This window comes from Sprattus sprattus (genome assembly GCF_963457725.1).
Source record: "Sprattus sprattus genome assembly, chromosome: 3".
In the NCBI taxonomy this organism is placed as follows: Eukaryota; Metazoa; Chordata; class Actinopteri; order Clupeiformes; family Clupeidae; genus Sprattus; species Sprattus sprattus.
Window position 1 is genome coordinate 26,467,375 of NC_137922.1, and position 18,665 is coordinate 26,486,039.

At 46.2% G+C, this 18,665-nt stretch overlaps 1 protein-coding gene across 3 annotated transcripts in view; it reads right to left on the reverse strand.

Moving 5' to 3' along the window:
* The window catches only part of agpat3 (1-acylglycerol-3-phosphate O-acyltransferase 3), a 23,187-nt gene extending 9,354 nt beyond the window's left edge, over positions 1 to 13,833 (reverse strand). The window contains exons 1-2 of one of the 3 annotated variants that reach the window (XM_080834453.1): positions 13,662 to 13,833; positions 239 to 296 (exon numbers count right to left, since the gene is read on the reverse strand). The gene's annotated coding sequence lies outside the window, so the exon portion shown is untranslated. Of the gene's footprint in view, positions 1 to 238; positions 297 to 431; positions 459 to 1,498; positions 1,621 to 13,661 lie in introns of those variants that run through there. The other 2 variants (XM_080834454.1, XM_080834455.1) reach the window with 2 other exon arrangements.
* Between the last annotated feature and the right edge of the window lie 4,832 nt (positions 13,834 to 18,665).

Genomic DNA, 18,665 nt, shown 5'->3' on the forward strand with positions numbered 1-18,665 from the left:
GGCAAGTATGTGGTTCCAGTTAGACTGCATGTTTATTTAAAGCTGCAGTAGCTAACTGAAATGTCTTTTCATTGACTTCAACTAGAATAAAACACTTGACATTTTCTTTAACTAGGATTAGACTAAAATGCCCAGACTTTAATGTGATAATATGATGTGTGTGTATGTGCGTGCATGTGCGTGTGCGTGTGCGTGTGCGTGTGCGTGTGCGTGTGCGTGTGCGTGTGGGGGTTCTCACCACGGTGGGCTGGATTTACAATCCTCTTTTACACGGTCCCTCACTCAGCACGACCGACCTGCAGGAGGGAGAGAGGGAGGGAGAGAGAGAGAGAGAGAGAGAGAGAGAGAGAGAGAAAGAAAGAGAGATGAGAATAACGAAATAGAAACTCAAGAAAGCAAGTCGAGACACACACACACACACACACACACACCCCTCCACTTCCCTCATACAGCAGGCAGAGGAATTGCATATAAAGACACGAGTGCTCATGCGCGCGCACACACACTCAATCCCCTTTTACACAGCATGCCCTTTTACCTACTTTTTAGTAACCCCAGCCCAGCCTTCAAGGGAAATGTCACACACCACACACACACACACACACACACACACACACACTTAGCCCTGACATACAAATGCTCACACACGCTCAACTCTCCAAACGCACACACACACACACACACACACACACACACACACACACTCAACTCTCCAAATGCACACACACACACACACACACACACACACACCCACGCACCACTCTCCAAATGCGCGCACATACAATCAGCTTAAACCTAAACCCCCATTACTAACTCACTTTGAACACTCACTCACTCACAACCCCAACACTCACTCACAACCCCAACACACACTTACTCACTCACTCACTCACTCATTCATTCACTCACTCACTCCCCCAAGACTCACTCACTCACTCACTCACAACCCCAACACTCACTCACTCACAACCCAAACACTCACTCACTCACAACCCAACACTCACTCACTCACACTCACCCACAACCCCAACACTCACTCACTCACTCACACACTCACCCACTCACCCAATCACAACCCCAACACTCACTCACCTCACAACCCCAACACTCACTCACTCACAACCCCAACACTCACTCACTCACAACCCCGACACTCACTCACTCACTCACTCACTCACAACCCCAACACACACTCACTCACAACCCCAACACTAACTCACTCACTCACAATCCCAACACTCACTCACTCACAACCCCAACACTCACTCACTCACTCACAACCCCAACACACACTCACTCACTCACAACCCCAACACTAACTCACTCACTCACAATCCCAACACTCACTCACTCACAACTCCAATACTCACTCACTCACTCAATCCCAACACTCAACCACAACCCTAACACTCGCTAACCTTTAAATACACACTTTAATACTCACTCAGCATTAAACTAACTTGTATTAAACTGAACTCTCATCCAGCATTACACTCACCAGTCTGCCCACACACACCCCCTCACTGGACCTTTCTTAGGCTGGAAGAACACTTGTCACACACTTTTACTCTAGTGCAAGTGTGACTGTGTGTGTGCATAGAAACTCAAGTTCAGATTGAGAGAGACAGAGGGAGTGAGTGAGTGTGTGTGTGTGTGTGTGTGTGTGAGAACGTGGAAGGCAGTCTCTCAAAGCTACCGCCCCTCCCCTGTAACCTCCAATGAACTTTGGATTGTCGCCTGAGGGAGGGGGAGGAGCCAGTGAGGAGACCCCGGGATATAGAGAGAGATAGAGAGAGAGAGAGAGAGAGAGAGAGAGAGACCTGGGGATAAAGAGAGATATATATATAGAGAGAGAGATAGGAAAGAGACCTGGGGATAAAGAGAGATATATATAGAGAGAGAGAGATAGGAAAGAGACCTGGGGATAAAGAGAGATATATATATATAGAGAGAGAGAGATAGGAAAGAGACCTGGGGATAAAGAGAGATAGAGAGAGAGAGAGAGATAGGAAAGAGACCTGGGGATAAAGAGAGATAGAGAGAGAGAGAGAGAGATAGGAAAGAGACCTGGGGATAAAGAGAGATATATATATATAGAGAGAGAGAGATAGGAAAGAGACCTGGGGATAAAGAGATATATATATATAGAGAGAGAGAGAGATAGGAAAGAGACCTGGGGATAAAGAGAGATAGAGAGAGAGAGAGAGATAGGAAAGAGACCTGGGGATAAAGAGAGATAGAGAGAGAGAGAGAGATAGGAAAGAGACTTGGGGATAAAGAGAGAGAGAGAGAGAGAGAGAGAGAGAGAGAGAGAGAGAGAGAGAGAGGAGAATTGTGATTGAGAGGCAGAGGTTCTGTGAGGATAATCAACCCCCCCCCCCCCCCCCCCCCCCCCCACACACACACACACTTAACATGTGTCCTTTTCAGACTGAGATCCGCACATGAAGAAGCCTTGGCCTGCCCCACTGACCTATACAGAGGTCACATGACGGTGAGGTCACACAACGAGCCCCAGTGTCCTTTCACACAGCAACCCGTCACTGTGGAACCAAGGACGGGGCGTTGAACACAGCATCTAGCACCACCTATAATGCCACGTTCAAGACCATTTTCAGCATCAAGCTTCACCTTTAATGACACGTTCAAGACCATTTTCAGCATCTAGCACCACCTATAATGCAACGTTCAAGACCATTTTCAGCATCTAGCTTCACCTTTAATGCCACGTTCAAGACCATTTTTAGCATCTAGATTCACCTTTAATGCCACGTTCAAGACCATTTCAGCATTTAGATTCACCTTTAATGCCACGTTCAAGACCATTTACAGCATTAAGCCCCACCTACAATGCCTCGTTCAAGACCATTTTCAACATCTAGCACCACCTATAATGTCACGTTCAAGACCATTTTCAATACGAAAGTTGGACTAGAGTGCCAGAAACTCTGAGAAAAAATATCCCTGGCTACATTTTACATTTAGTCATTTAGCAGACGCTTTTGACCTGGAGGGGCTGAAGTGAGGTGTGCCCTCTAATCAATATGACATCATTTACAATCTGGCAACGAACCCGACAGAGACCTCGACCATATAAGAGTTTTAAACCCTTTTAAGATGCATGAAGTGGCAGCGTGTCAAAATGAACAAGAAAAAAGCTGTCCATAATTATTGATAATCAACAGACAGAAGGAAGATTTGGCTCAAAAGCATTCAAGTCAGAGCTGGGAAATACCATGTCAGACTTTCCAGTTATCTCGAGTGAATTTTAACACACTAGCCTACTGTTCCTTTTACTTCAAAAACTGAACTTGGTGAACTTGGTGTCAGTGTTTGTAATAATGTTAAAGCAATGTTCAAACTCAAGCATAGTTGGTGTGCAACATGTAAAGCTTATTGTGTCAGATCTGTGTGCAGGCTGCACCCGTTGTTACGCCTCATGCCACGCCGGCTGTGACTTTTGGCACAGATGTGGTTGCGCCACAGTATGACTTCCTCCCCTGTGCGTATGAGTGTGTGTGTGTGTGTGTGTGTGTGTAAGAGTGTGTGTGTGTGTGTGTGTGTGTGTTTATATGAGTGTGTGTGTGTGAGTGTTTGTGTGTGTGTATGAGTGTGTGTGTAATGAGTGTGTGCGTGTATGGAGTAGAAGAGCATTGTTGGCAGGTCACCACTGCTCCTGCAGCATCACGTACATGTCATGTTAATTTCATTATGTCCTCCAAATGTCAAAGGTCGAACTAAAAGCACCACAGTAGTCTATACTGCATCGTCCCGGGGAGTATGGCTAGGACATCAAACTGTTGGATGAGATCATCAGAGCAGCTTTAGGCCTGCTTCAGGCAAGGGGAGGAGGTGTTTGAGTGTGTGTGTCTGTGCGCGTCTGTGTGCGCGTCTGTGCGTGTCTGTGCGTGTGAGAGAGAGAGAGCTGTGTGTGTGTGTGTGTGTGTGTGTGTGTGTGTGTGTGTGTGTGTGTGTGTGTGTGAGAGAGAGAGAGCTGTGTGTGTGGACTACTCTACTGTTTGTACTGCTGTTGCTGTGTGGATCTGAAAGCATTTGACCTTTGCTCTGAAACACAAACTGTTCAAAGACCAGAAGAAAAAGCCACAAGCCACAAGCCTCCGCATCACACACATAATAAAAACAGACCGAGCCCAGAGTTTGAGTAGAAACATCAGACATATCCACCATAGATTTTGAGTAGAAACATCATAGACATATCCACCCCATAGAGTTTGAGTAGAAACATCATAGACATATCCATCCCATAGAGCTTGAGTTTGAGGGGAAACATCAGACATATCCACCCAATACAGTTTGAGTAGAAACATCAGACCGGGCCACCCCATAGAGTTTGAGCTTGAGTAGAAACATCATAGACTTTACACCCCATAGAGTTTGAGTAGAAACATCATAGACTTTACACCCCATAGAGTTTGAGTTTGAGTAGATTCATCATAGACATACCCCCCCATAGAGTTTGAGTTGAAACATCATAGACATATCCACCCCGTAGAGTTTGAATAGAAACATCATAGACATATCCACCCCGTAGAGTTTGAGTTTGAGTAAAAACATCAGACATATCCACCCCATAGAGTTTGAGTAGAAACTCAAGGAAGTTCAGGCCTTGGGCTCTGTAAACACTGTGAGATTATTTAAATTCCTGGCACTATATAAATAAATAAAATGTCTCCGAGTTGAACTTCCTGATGGACCTTTGGTCCACTACACTGCAGAAGAGGCTCTTCCACACACACACACACACACACACACACACTCATGCACACACACACACTCATGCACACACACAGGCACTACACTGTGTGCACAATTATTAGGCAAGTGAGTATTTTGACCATATCATAATTTTTATGCATATTTTCCAACTCCAAGCTGCATAAACTTGAATGCTTATTGGATTTAAGCATATTAGGTGTTATGTATCTGTGTAATGAGGGAGGTTGTGGCCTAAGGAGATACCCTATATCAAGGTGTGCATAATTATTAGGCAGCTTCTTTTCCTAAGGCAAAATGGGCCATAAAAGATATTTAACTGACTGTGAAAAGTCAAAAATTGTATAAAGTCTTTCAGCGGGATGCATTACTCTTGAAATTGCTAAGATATTGGGGCGTGATCACAGAACCGTCAAATGTTTTGTTGCAAATAGTCGACAGGGTCACAAGAAACGTGTTGAGAAAAAAAGACGCAAATTAACTGCCAAAGACTTGAGAAGAATCAAACGTGAAGCTACCAGGAACCCGTTATCATCCAGTGCTGTCATATTCCAGACCTGCAAACTACCTGGAGTGCCCAGAAGTACAAGGTGTTCAGTGCTCAGAGACATGGCCAAGGTGAGGGAGGCTTAAACCCGTTCACCACTGAACAGGACACATAAGTTAAGACGTCAAGACTTGGCCAAGAACTATCTGAAGACAGATTTTTCAAAGGTGTTATGGACTGATGAGATGAGAGTGTCTCTTGACGGACCAGATGGATGGGCCCGTAGCTGGATCAGTAACGGGCACAGAGTTCCACTTTGACTCAGACGCCAGCAAGGTGGAGGTGGGGTACTGGTATGGGCTGGTATTATTAAAGATGAGCTAATTGGATCTTTTCAAGTTGAAACGAGTGAAATGGACTCAAAATCAACTCTCAAACCTACTGCAAGTTTTTAGAAGACACTTTCTTCAAGCAGTGGTACAGGAAAAAGTCTGCATCTTTCAAAAAGATCATGATTTTTATGCAGGACAATGCTCCAGCACATGCATCGAAGTACTCCACTGCGTGGCTAGCCAGTAAAGGCCTTAAAGATGAAAGAATAATACATGGCCCCCTTCCTCACCTGACCTAAACCCTATTGAGAACTTGTGGAGCCTTCTTAAACAGGTGATTTTCAGTGCAGGAAAACAGTACACCACTCTGAACAGTGTCTGGGAGGCTGTGGTTGCTGCTGCACAAAACGTTGATCGTCAACAGATCAAGAAACTGACAGACTCCATGAATGGAAGGCTTATTACTGTTATTGAAAAGAAGGGTGACTATTGGTCACTGACTTTTTTTTTTAAATGTCAGAAATGTTTATTTGTATGGTTTGAGTTGTTTGTTTATTATTCTAACTTAAACAGATGAAAATAGACAAGTGAGATGGGAAATTGGTCGTTTTTCATTTAGTTGCATAATAATTCTGCATACTCATAGTTGCCCAATAATTGTGCAGACATAGATATTCTCCTAAGAAAGCCAAAACCTCACTTTCACTTTCTTAAATATTCAGGTTTGAGATTATTGACATTTTGGATTGACCGAGAGCACTGTAGTTGTTCAATAATAAAATGAATCCTACAAAATACAACTTGCCTAATAATTGTGCACACAGTGTAGACCGATACAAGGCTCCTGCTGATGACGAAAGCAACTGAAGCTGATGAATGCAGTCATAAAGTAGCTGTGCATTAACCATCGGTTGAGATATCTTTCAAATGAGTGGCTCGGTACATCTTGGTGTAGCTCAATCGCCATGGTAAAACGAAAAGAATCCCAATAACATCGTATTGTGGCCCAAATATCATGATCATATCGTGATGGTGCCTCTGGGGCAATAATAACTACTTACTTACCGAGAGTGAGGTCATGCAGGGAAATACAAGACTGAGGCTTTGGGTCGGACAAACACAGACATTTCTTCCTAATCTCCATCCTAACTGCAGAGACGAGGCACACACACACACCACTTCACCGCTTGGTGATCTGCTGCCACCGTTTCCAGGAGCCTCCAGTGCTTGATCGGCACAACAGTCAGTGAGTCCGGATAGTTTAGACAGTCACACAAGGCCTCTAACCTATCCTCACACACACACACACATCCAGATAGTTAAGACAGTCACACAAGGCCTCTAACCTATCCTCACACACACACACACATCCAGATAGTTAAGACAGTCACACAAGGCCTCTAACCTATCCTCACACACACACACACATCCAGATAGTTTAGACAGTCACACAAGGCCTCTAACCTATCCTCACACACACACATCCAGATAGTTTAGACAGTCACACAAGGCCTCTGACCTATCCTCACACACACACATCCAGACAGTTTAGACAGTCACACAAGGCCTCTAACCTATCCTCACACACACACATCCAGATAGTTTAGACAGTCACACAAGGCCTCTAACCTATCCTCACACACACACACACATCCAGACAGTTTAGACAGTCACACAAGGCCTGTAGCCTCAAACACACACTTCCAGATAGTTCAGACAGTCACACAAGGACTCTAACAAACACACCCATCGAGTCCAGATAGTCACACAAGGCCTCTAACCTCCCCTCACACACACATCCAGATAGTTCAGACAGTCACACAAGGTCTCTTACCTACTCTCAAACAAACACGCACACACAGCCAGATAGTTAGTGCCAGTCTCAGTGTGCCAGTCTCAGTGTGCCAGTCTCAGTGTGCCAGTCTCAGTGTGCCAGTCACAGTGTGCCAGTCACAGTGTGCCAGCTAGTGTGCTAGTTACAGTGTGCTAGTTACAGTGTGCCAGCTAGTGTGCTAGTTAGTGCCAGTCTCAGTGTGCCAGTCACAGTGTGCCAGTCACAGTGTGCCAGCTAGTGTGCTAGTTACAGTGTGCTAGTTACAGTGTGCCAGCTAGTGTGCTAGTTAGTGCCAGTCTCAGTGTGCCAGTCTCAGTGTGCCAGTCTCAGTTTGCCAGTCTCAGTGTGCCAGTCACAGTGTGCCAGTCTCAGTGTGCCAGTCTCAGTGTGCCAGTCTCAGTTTGCCAGTCTCAGTGTGCCAGTCACAGTGTGCCAGTCACGAGAAGTGAGTGTTTTGACCATATCGTAATTTTCATGCATATTTTTCAACTCCAAGCTGTATAAACTTGAATGCCTTTTGGATTCAAGCATATCAGCTGATGTGTATTTGTGTAACGAGGGAGGGTGTGGCCTAGTTGATCAACAACCCATATAAAGGTGTGCATAATTATTAGGCAGCTTATTTTGCAGTATGGGCAAAAAAAAAAGACATTTAACTAATTCTGAAAAGTCAAAAATCTTTCAAAAGTCTTTCAGAGGGATGCAGCACTCTTGAAATTGCTCAGATTTTGGGGCGTGATCACAGAACCATCAAATGTTTTGTTGCAAATAGTCAACAGGGTCGAAAGAAACGTGTTGAGAAAAACAGACGCAAATTAACTGCCAAAGACTTGAGAAGAATCAAACGTAAAGCTACCAGGAACCCATTATCCTCCAGTGTAGTCATATTCCAGAACTGCAACCTACCTTGAGTGCCCAGAAGTACAAGGTGTTCAGTGCTCAGAGACATGGCCAAGGAAAGGAAGGCTTAAACCTGACCACCACTGAACAAAACACATAAGTTGAAACGTCAAGACTGGGCCAAGAACTATCTGAAGACAGATTTTTCAAAGGTTTTATGGACTGATACTAATTCTGCAGACTAATAGTTGCCCAATAATTGTGCACACATAGATATTCTCCTATTAGCCAAAACCTCACTTTTACTTTCTAAAATATTCAGGTTTGAGGTTTATTGACATTTTGGATTGACCAACAGCACTGTGGTTGTTTAATACTAAAAGGAATCCTCCAAAATACAATTTGCCTAATAATTGTGCACACAGTGTAGTGTGCCAGTCACAGGGTGCCAGTTAGTGTGCCCGTTAGTGTGTGCCAGTCTCAGGGTGCCAGTTAGTGTGCCAGTTAGTGTGTGCCAGTTATAGTGGCCAATTTGGGAAAAGCTCAACTGACCCAAACTTTTCCAACTGGTCCTCTAAACACTACTGCAGTGCCTGACACTCTGACGGCCTCACACTCTAAAGGCCTCATGTAGTCAGTCAACATATTCTGCTTCACGTCATAGAGGAACTAACTAACAAGGCTTCTATGACCTTTCCATAGAGGAACTCACAGTGCCACTAATACCTTTCCATCGAGAGGGCTTCTAATACTTTGCGCTCCAGCGGTAATTAGGCAGTAATGAGCCCTGGTCAGTGTGGGCAGGATCAGAGTAACTGATGGGAACATCCAAGCCTGGTGTCTACATCAGGGGTTTGGGGGGAAGTTAGTGTGTGTGTGTGTGTGTGTGTGTGTGTGTGTGGGTGCTGTCTACATTAGGGGTTAGCAAACTTAGCCTAGATAAAACATATAACAGGTTGCACTGAAACTTTGCTCTCCATTAAGATTGGTTCAGCATCACTGCAATTCAGTGAGTTTCTTTCAGTGTAGCTGGGTGCTTGTGTGTGTGAGTAGCTGGGTGCTTGTGTCTGTGTGTAGCTGGGTGCTTGTGTGTGTGTGTAGCTGGGTGCTTGTGTGTGTGTGTAGCTGGGTGCTTGTGTGTGTGTGTGTAGCTGGGTGCTTGTGTGTGTGTGTGTAGCTGGGTGCTTGTGTGCGTGTAGCTGGGTGCTTGTGTGCGTGTAGCTGGGTGCTTGTGTGTGTGTGTGTAGCTGGGTGCTTGTGTGCGTGTAGCTGGGTGCTTGTGTGTGTGTAGCTGGGTGCTTGTGTGTGTGTGTAGCCGGGTGCTTGTGTGTGTGTGTAGCCTGGTGCTTGTGTGTGTGTGTGTGTGTAGCTGGGTGCTTGTGTGTGTGTGTGTGTGTGTGTGTATCTGGGTGCTTGGGTTATGTCCATTTACAGGTCAAGCTGAGTAGATTACAGGAGATAAACCTGCTTAGGAACTCACAGCTGTCTGGCCTATACCTGCAGAACATACCATACACAAACTAACAAAAACACATCAGTGAACACACACACTCACACACACACACACACAAGGGAGAGGAGAATAGTTTAAACCAACCCAACAATACATTTAAACAACAGCTCACACAGGCACTACCGCCCACAAAAATAGCAAACACACACACACACCCCTTTAAACATACCAAAAGCTTAACACACTTAACTTTCTCCATGGAGAATATGACCCAGCATTTCCTCAGGACACACACACACACACACACACACACACACACACACACACACACACACACACACACACACACACACACACACACACACACACACACACACACACACACACACACACACACACACACACACACACACACACACACACACACACACACACACTTCAGTTTATCCTACAGCATTTCGGACCCACACTACTCCACTCCGCTGAGCACAGCCTCTGCCCACTGTCCCCAGCCCGTCCCTACAGCCTGCGTCTGTGCCCTTGCACCCTCCGTGGGCATGGGAACTCACCAGTAGGCATAGTACGCCACTGCCAGCACCACCAGTGCCCCACAGATGCCAGTGAAGATCATAACCGCTCCCTGGTTCAACATGTTGACGGCAGAAATCCACAAACTTCAAGAGAAGAAGGGCAGCAGGAGCTGTGAGAAGCTGTGAGAGCCTCGGCGGACGGGGGCAGCGCGGCCAGCAGTTGCTACAGAGCCATGCTAATCCCGTTAGCGGAACGGGAGAGCGCCGCAGATTATGATGATGACAGCAAGAACACGATCGGATCCGCCTGGAGGCCCGAGGAGCACTCAGTCAGCGCGACCGGCAGGGTCAGGCCGGGAAAGACCGTCGTCGACCGGATCCGTGGGAGATCTGTTCCCCCCGGGTTCCTGTCTGGAAAACAGCGAGCTCACCTGACCGAGCAGAAAAAGGCTAGCGGTTAGCAACAAGAGGGAGCACCTGTGCTGTTGCCGGGAGCGACGCAGAAACAGTCTCCTGGAAACGGGGGCGGTGTCATCAGCCCGGTCTCCAGGCCACTAATCTCCCAGAGCTGATTAGCCAGATGATCACCGCTAGCCCTGCTGCACCCTGGTTACGTCTCATCCAATCAACATCAATCCTGCTCTGCCCACAGGAAGCAGGGCATGTGTGTGTGAGCTGATGCAAGTTCATGTCTGTGTGTGTGTGTGTGTGTGTGTGTGTGTGTGTGTGTGTGTGTGTGTGTGTGTGTGTGTGTCTGTGTGTGTGTGTGTGTGTGTGTGTGTGTGTGTGTCTGTGTGTGTGTGTGTCTGTGTGTCTGTGTGTGTGTGTGTGTGTGTCTCTGTCTGTGCGTGTCTGTGCGTGTCTGTGCGTGTCTGTGCGTGTCTGTGCGTGTCTGTGCGTGTCTGTGAGAGGGGGCATGTTAGTCATGCAGATGTGTGTTTGGGTACGTGTGTCGTCCGTAGACTCATGTTATCCAGACCTTTATTTCTTTAACCCCCCCCTAGCTACTCCAATCAGCTGGGGGCACCTGGCCAAGTAGGCCAATCAAGGATGTGTCACTTTCCTGCTTGCTGAGTTGCCCACCATTATATTTGGTGTTGAACATGGGCCAAGGTTAGGATGTTCTTCTGTAGGGCTCTCCTGATGATGTGATGTAAAGTCTCAGGTGTTGACGAGACAGGCAGGCCCATGGGCTCACCCATTAGGTCAAGCCATGTTGCCATGGCAGCCCCATGAGATCACCCATGTTGCCATTGCAGCCCCATGAGGTTACCCATGTTGCCATGTTGTGTGTTTGTCTCTGTCGGGGTTCCTTGCATGTGTGGAGTGGATGTATCCTTTTCAGGGCAAAACGACTTCAACTGTAATCTCAGTTTGAGGTCATGATAACCAGGCAATGAATTCCTACACAGTCACACCAACCGACCGACCGACCCACACACACACACACACACCGACACACACACACACACACAGACAGACACACCCACCGACACACCCACACACACACACACACACACACTCACACCGACACACTCACACCGACACACTCACACCGACACACACACAGACAGACATAACCACCGACACACACAGACACACACACACAGACAGACACACTCACCGACACACACACACACAGACACACATACACCGACACACATACACCGACTGGATATGCTCAGGCACACACTTCAGCCTGGTCAGGGTGTGTGTTTCAGCAACTAGAAGTGCCATAGAGTCATGGCAGGAAGGGTGAGTTCAGCCCAAAGACGGTAGTGTCCCACCTAGCCCCCCCCCCCCCCCCCCCCACCTGCTGAACCTGCCCCCCGCCCCAACCTGTCACACTTCCTGCTCCAGGTATTGCTCAAGCACAACCGCCCTCAATACAGCCCTTACTCAGGAATAAGACACACAAATGCCCAAACACCACTCAGGAATAAGACACACAAATGCCCTTACACACTCAGGAATAAGACACACAAATGCCCTTACTCAGGAATAAGACACACACACACACACACGTCCTTACACACTCAGGAATAAGACACACACATGCCGATCAGTCCAGTCCAAACCCCCCCAACCACATCAGCCCTGCCCGTGATAAGACTGGAACACAGACTGATAAGGCGGAGTCTGCACACCATGGGCCATGGTCCAACTTCTGGCCCCAAATACAAGGCAGTGACCCCACACCGACCCCCACACCGTCAGTGACACCCACACCGGCAGCGACCCCCACACCGGCAGTGACCCCACACACGCAGTGACCACCACACACCTTCAGTGACCCCTACACCCGCAGTGACCCCCACACTGGCAGTGATCCCCCAACCACAGTCAAGCCTGGCCAAAGAACATTGATGGATTTACATACACAGATCTTTAAGGGATTATGGATGATTGGCAGGTGTTGGGAAAGGATCTGCCCAAATCCCAACAAGGACATTTCTACTTTGTTTCCATCGCTGTGATTAGTGCACACCCATTCATCTGGGCTTTTAAACAGACGCCATCTGGTAGCCGAGGGATGTGCGACTGCCACGACTTAAAAATGCCAAAATCCTAAAATCAGCACTATTGTGAAACGCAGCGAAAAGGCAGGTGCACACGTGAAGCATACCTTCCAGACACAAGCTCAACTATCAGTTACCTTTCGGGACATCGTAACTTCGAAGACCAATATAACTCATGCAGAACATCGTAAGTAGGTTATAGTAAGAAAGACCTTTGCACAAGATTACTATAAAAATGTAAATACTATGAGATGAGATAAGATTGTCTACACCAGCAGATAGTGCTATGGTTCACACACACTGCTGACAACACACACGCGCGTGCGCGCTCGCCCCGTTGTCAAACACGCCACACGTTGAACTCGAGTAACCCAGGAAGGGACCACAGTGACGTGCCCACCGTCCGGGTGACACTCTAGGCGTTTGTCTTCCGAGTGCCGCCTCTGTCATGTCTTGAAACACGCTACAGGCAGCTTCTCTCAAAAAAAATATTTTTATACCAAAGCAGTCATTCACCGTTGAATCATAATCTCACGTCAGGGACAGCGGCACAACTGTCCAGTTTAGAGGGTGGCAACCGCTTACACAGGCAATACTCGAGCTATCCATACACCGCAGTAGCGTGTGCCAAAATATTCCGCTAGTCAAGGTTTGCTAGGGATGTCTCTACTGCAGATGTCCCTCAGATCCTCGCCAGCTGTCTGACACAAGGGCTCCTCTGGCATGACACAGTACAATAACAGCGACTTCAAACTCAAACACACACACGCATTGTAAACATAATGCTATGCGTGCTATTACCAAAGTCAGTCATGCCAACTTACGTGCTAAAAATCCACCTGCTGGGCCATAAACATTAGCTAACATTAACGGTACTGCATGCTGGCTCCGTTTACAGCGACTCTGGCTGGGTTAGCTTTGCTACTAAATACCTGCTTTCTGAAGCACGACAGGTCTCCAGGTCGAACGCAGCAAGTTTTCCGTGCCTCACAATTTATAACGACAACCAGCACAAATGCAATTGGTGATTGTTTGCATGAGAGCCGGATCCTCCTCTGTTCGGGTTGAATGGTCGCTATCCTTTGTCCGTCAGTTAGGTCGCCATCCGCATACTGTTCGCACCACACACATGAACTTCCTTTCCGTCTACATAATCCATCCGTCTGGAAACTATGGAACTATGTTCCGCGCTATAAACAGACTCGCTAGACTGAGTCGAGAGATGCATTTGGAGGAAACACCTGCCCAGCAAATGATTATACAGTCCATTCAGCATACATGAGCATTCAGTAGGCTTTATGATTTACAAAATAGTAGTCTTCGTGTATTGTGTGTAATAAGCTACACGTTTTACCCAGATGACAGCAAACATATCACATGTCCATTTATAAAGTTCAAGGCCCAAAGTATTGGAAGATTTAACACATGTGAGGTCGTTGCGTATTTGTTGTTTTTACCAGTTTATTTTCTGTAAATAATCATCTCAGATTCTCACATTCTTAATGTGCCTTATGGTTGGTGCACGATTTTAAATGATCCCAATGGTAGCCGTAACAGCAAACGGAGCTTGGAGGATGGAGTCTGCGAGCCCAGGTTGGAGATACTCTTACCATGTGGATCTACGATATTGAAATACCCTACTTACAGGAGTAGGCCCCCCTGACCCCTTGCTCTCCTATGATGATTCTAGTAACTGAAACATCTTTTAATTAAATGCATTTGCTGAATGCCTCTGATATTAATCTGCTTCATTAATCTCTTAACTAACTCCAATGGAGAAAAGGGTATTTCAAGAGTTTACATGTATGCAAAGTTTACTTGGTGGGTTTGTATTCGATTGACATTAATTGCCCCCGAAAGAGGTAACTTTACATGTCAAAATCATGATGATGTATGAAATCCGGTAGGAGGGCAGTACGAAGCAGTTTGCTTGAAACTTTGCTTTTTAATAATGGTGTTTGCAAAAGGAGAGCAGACGAAATACAATCATAGCTTGCTTGTGCTGTCATCAGTTACACTAAACATGGGTAGAATGAGATGTCTCTGCAAGCAGTGTATAGCATTCATGGCAGAACTTGCCGAGATAACATTAGCCTACGTTAGTCTGAGTGAACAGAAGCCATAGCCGTGCCCGCTGCATTAAACGAGAGAATGAGCAAGAATTAAGTTAAACTACGAAATAAAAAGATGTATATAAAAAGACAAAATAATATATGTATGTATAATTTATATATTATTATTTTTCAAACAAATACATCAAGCAATTTATTGATCACAATGTTTTTTAGAAGTTTTATAAGTCCATACAAATATTGTTCATTGCTTTTTGAACATTTTGGATCATATTATGTGGATAACTTGGTTCTTTTCTTTTTTCAAACAGGAACCTTTTTATTTCGCCTCTCTGGAAGCCAAAATAAAAAAGCTTGTATTTATTACCTCGCCACCCAGTGGTCAAATGAGGCAACATTTTTGCAACACATCCGAAATGGGTCCTGAATCCATATCGGTGAAGAACTGTAAAGAAACTGCAGAAAATTACTATTTCTACAGTTTCTGTAGTTGCGTCTCCAGCGCACAGCTTACATGTAACTGTTATATTTTTCTTTTCCACAGATACAAAAAGAAAATATTGGAAGAATTTCCATCAAAACATGTGTTCACTTTTTGTCGCCTGCCATCAGGTTTATTAGCCTTCTACTCGCTGTTTGTTGATTAGCCATCCCTACGGCACAGGGATTTTAACATCTTCTCCGTGTATGTCCTAAATAGATCCTATTAAATTAGTATATTTTAATAAATGTGTCTTTTTTGACCTGAAGCAAATGTTGTCTTGTCCCTTTTTTTATACCAGAATGCTCAATTTACATATTAAAATCACAAAAAAAAATGATGGGGGAGGGTAGCTACAGGGGTTTGGTTTGTAACCTTTATCAGCCCTACTGAGTTTGGGGTATGTATATTACTAATAATGTTAATGTTAATTTTGCACAATTATGCAATACATTTCGATGTAATGGGGCATAACCTTACATGGACCTTTGGTTTTGGTCCTGGCCCTCCACTTCGATTAATATATATATATATATAATATATTGTCCCCTGACAAGAAATAATTTGGGCACCCCTGCTCTAGGGCTGTCTCTGGGACTGGCCTGCCAGTCATAGCTGGCATAGTCCGCTCCAGACCCTCCAGTCATAGTTGGTATAATGAGCTCAAGACCCTCCAGTCATAGTTGGTATAGTCCACTCCAGACCCTCCAGTCATAGTTGGTATAGTCCACTCCAGACCCTCCAGTCATAGTTGGTAAAGTCCACTCCAGACCCTCCAGTCATAGTTGGTATAATGAGCTCAAGACCCTCCAGTCATAGTTGGTATAGTCCACTCCAGACCCTCCAGTCATAGTTGGTATAGTCCGCTCCAGACCCTCAAGTCATAGTTGGTATAATGAGCTCAAGACCCTCCAGTCATAGTTGGTATAGTCCACTCCAGACCCTCCAGTCATAGTTGGTATAGTCCACTCCAGACCCTCCAGTCAGAGTTGGTATAGTCCGCTCCAGACCCTCAAGTCATAGTTGGTATAGTCCGCTCCAGACCCTCCAGTCATAGTTGGTATAGTCCGCTCCAGACCCTCAAGTCATAGTTGGTATAGACAGCTCCAGATCCTCCAGTCATAGTTGGTATAGTCCGCTCCAGACCCTCAAGTCATAGTTGGTATAGTCCCCTCCAGTCATAGTTGGTATAGACCGCTCCAGATCCTCCAGTCATAGTTGGTATAGTCCGCTCCAGACCCTCAAGTCATAGTTGGTATAGTCCGCTCCAGACCCTCCAGTCATAGTTGGTATAGTCCGCTCCAGACCCTCAAGTCATAGTTGGTATAGTCTGCTCCAGACCCTCCAGTCATAGTTGGTATAGTCCCCTCCAGACCCTCAAGTCATAGTTGGTATAGTCTGCTCCAGACCCTCCTCATGGTGGTGCGGAACTAGCGTGCCCATCCCTTCATCACCGTGCCCAGGGTCTGCCCATCTCTCATCACGCTGCCCAGGGCCTACGATGCCCAGGGCCTCTCACGTGGATTGGAGTTTCTTCTCCGTTTGGATAGAAATCATGCAAGGAGAGTGGGCAGGATGTCTGCGTGCACAATTGAAACCATTTGTTACATTATTTATCCCCTAACCTAGCCCTGGTCCAGAAACAGCGCCCTCTACTGGTGTTATGTTGCCACTGCTGTTACATGCACACACTCATGCAAACACAGGGGGCATCATCATAATTCTACCTTTATTGCATTGTAACATAGATTATAAATGTGGATTTGTACACTACAATCATCATTGTAACATGTTATAAAAATGAAGCACTAAAAACGTTACCAAACAGTTAGTACAGTTTTAATGTCAGGATTTTTTTTTTTGAAAAGATCGTTTGTTAGGATCTGTTTTTTTTCCCCATTCAAGAAATCAACAAAAAAACAATAAACAAAAACAACCTTCCAGAGAAGGAACTGAAGAGAAACAGAACAGAAGGCCAAGCAGACAGGTCACTGTTTAAACTGCAAAGAGACAGATACAGAGGCAGGAGTCAGGGGTCAAAGGTGAGGTTGGAGTGGGGTGGCCCGTACCTGAGGCACAGCCATCTGTGCTGACATCATCTGGGGGTTCACTATGGGGGGGGGGGGGGGGGGGTCACTATCGGGGGTGGGGGTGGGAGGGGTGGTCTGTCATTGAGTGTACACACAAACAGCACAGGGAACTTCACCAAGGGAGCTGGGGAACACAGAGACGAGGTCAGAGGTCAACACTAGGCTACACACAGCGGTCCGTACACAAGGAGCACAGGAAATAGAGACTGATTACTGTAGACCAATAGACACAAAAAAAATAATCTCTATCTACATCCTAAAATTTTCAAGTTGAACGACTGTTAAAGTATTCTTATTTATAATATAATTATTTGTTTCACCAGTCAATTTTCTCCCTCTCTCAATGGCCTGAGCGTTACACAAAGGCTTGAGGGGGGGAAAACAACGTAAATTCTCAGGGTCGCCTGCAGGGGGAGACATCCCGTCAACAGTTTGGTCCCACTGCTTAAAACACTCCTTCCACCAACACACACCACACTTAACACACAACAGCCAACACACTCCACTTCTCCAGAAGGACCTATGGCAAATCCATTAAACAGAAACAGTGCGTGGGACAGAGACAGACAATGGGGCTGGAGCTCAACCCTCAATCTTTCCACCAGGGGGGCGCTCTCTCCACGTTTAAGTCGTTCGTTACCATGACAACAGCCAAACGCACTCTCAGTGACCAGACCAAGAGTACCCAGATGAACACATTAAGCTCGGAGACAACGCTGAACACACTCAAACACACCCGAGCATTTCTGCTCATGTTACTCAGGGCGGTTACACTCGGGCTGTCCTGACTGGGCATGATCGAATAGACCAGACCAATCACACTCAGAGCTAGATCAGACAGACCTGACCAATCACACTCAGAGCACGCTCAGACAGACCTGACCAATCACACTCAGAGCTAGATCAGACAGACCTGACCAATCACACTCAGAGAACGCTCAGACAGACCTGACCAATCACACTCAGACAGACCTGACCAATCACACTCAGAGCACGCTCAGACAGACCTGACAAAACAGTTCTCACACAAAGCCACTCCAGCCCCTCGCTGCACACACACCTAAGCCTTACTCCAAAATGCAATCACACACACACACACTCCTACTCTGGCAGTGCTAAAATTCACACAGAGAAGCTCCTTAGGCCTGGACCTTGGCTACTGTATCTGAGGGGCGCTGGGCGACCCTTTGCCGACCCCTAGCCGACCCTTTGCTACTGAACGTCTGTGAGCTGGCCTCTCATTCGCAGGCATCGCCCTCTTCAAGTATTTCCCCCTCGAATCATTCATCAGTA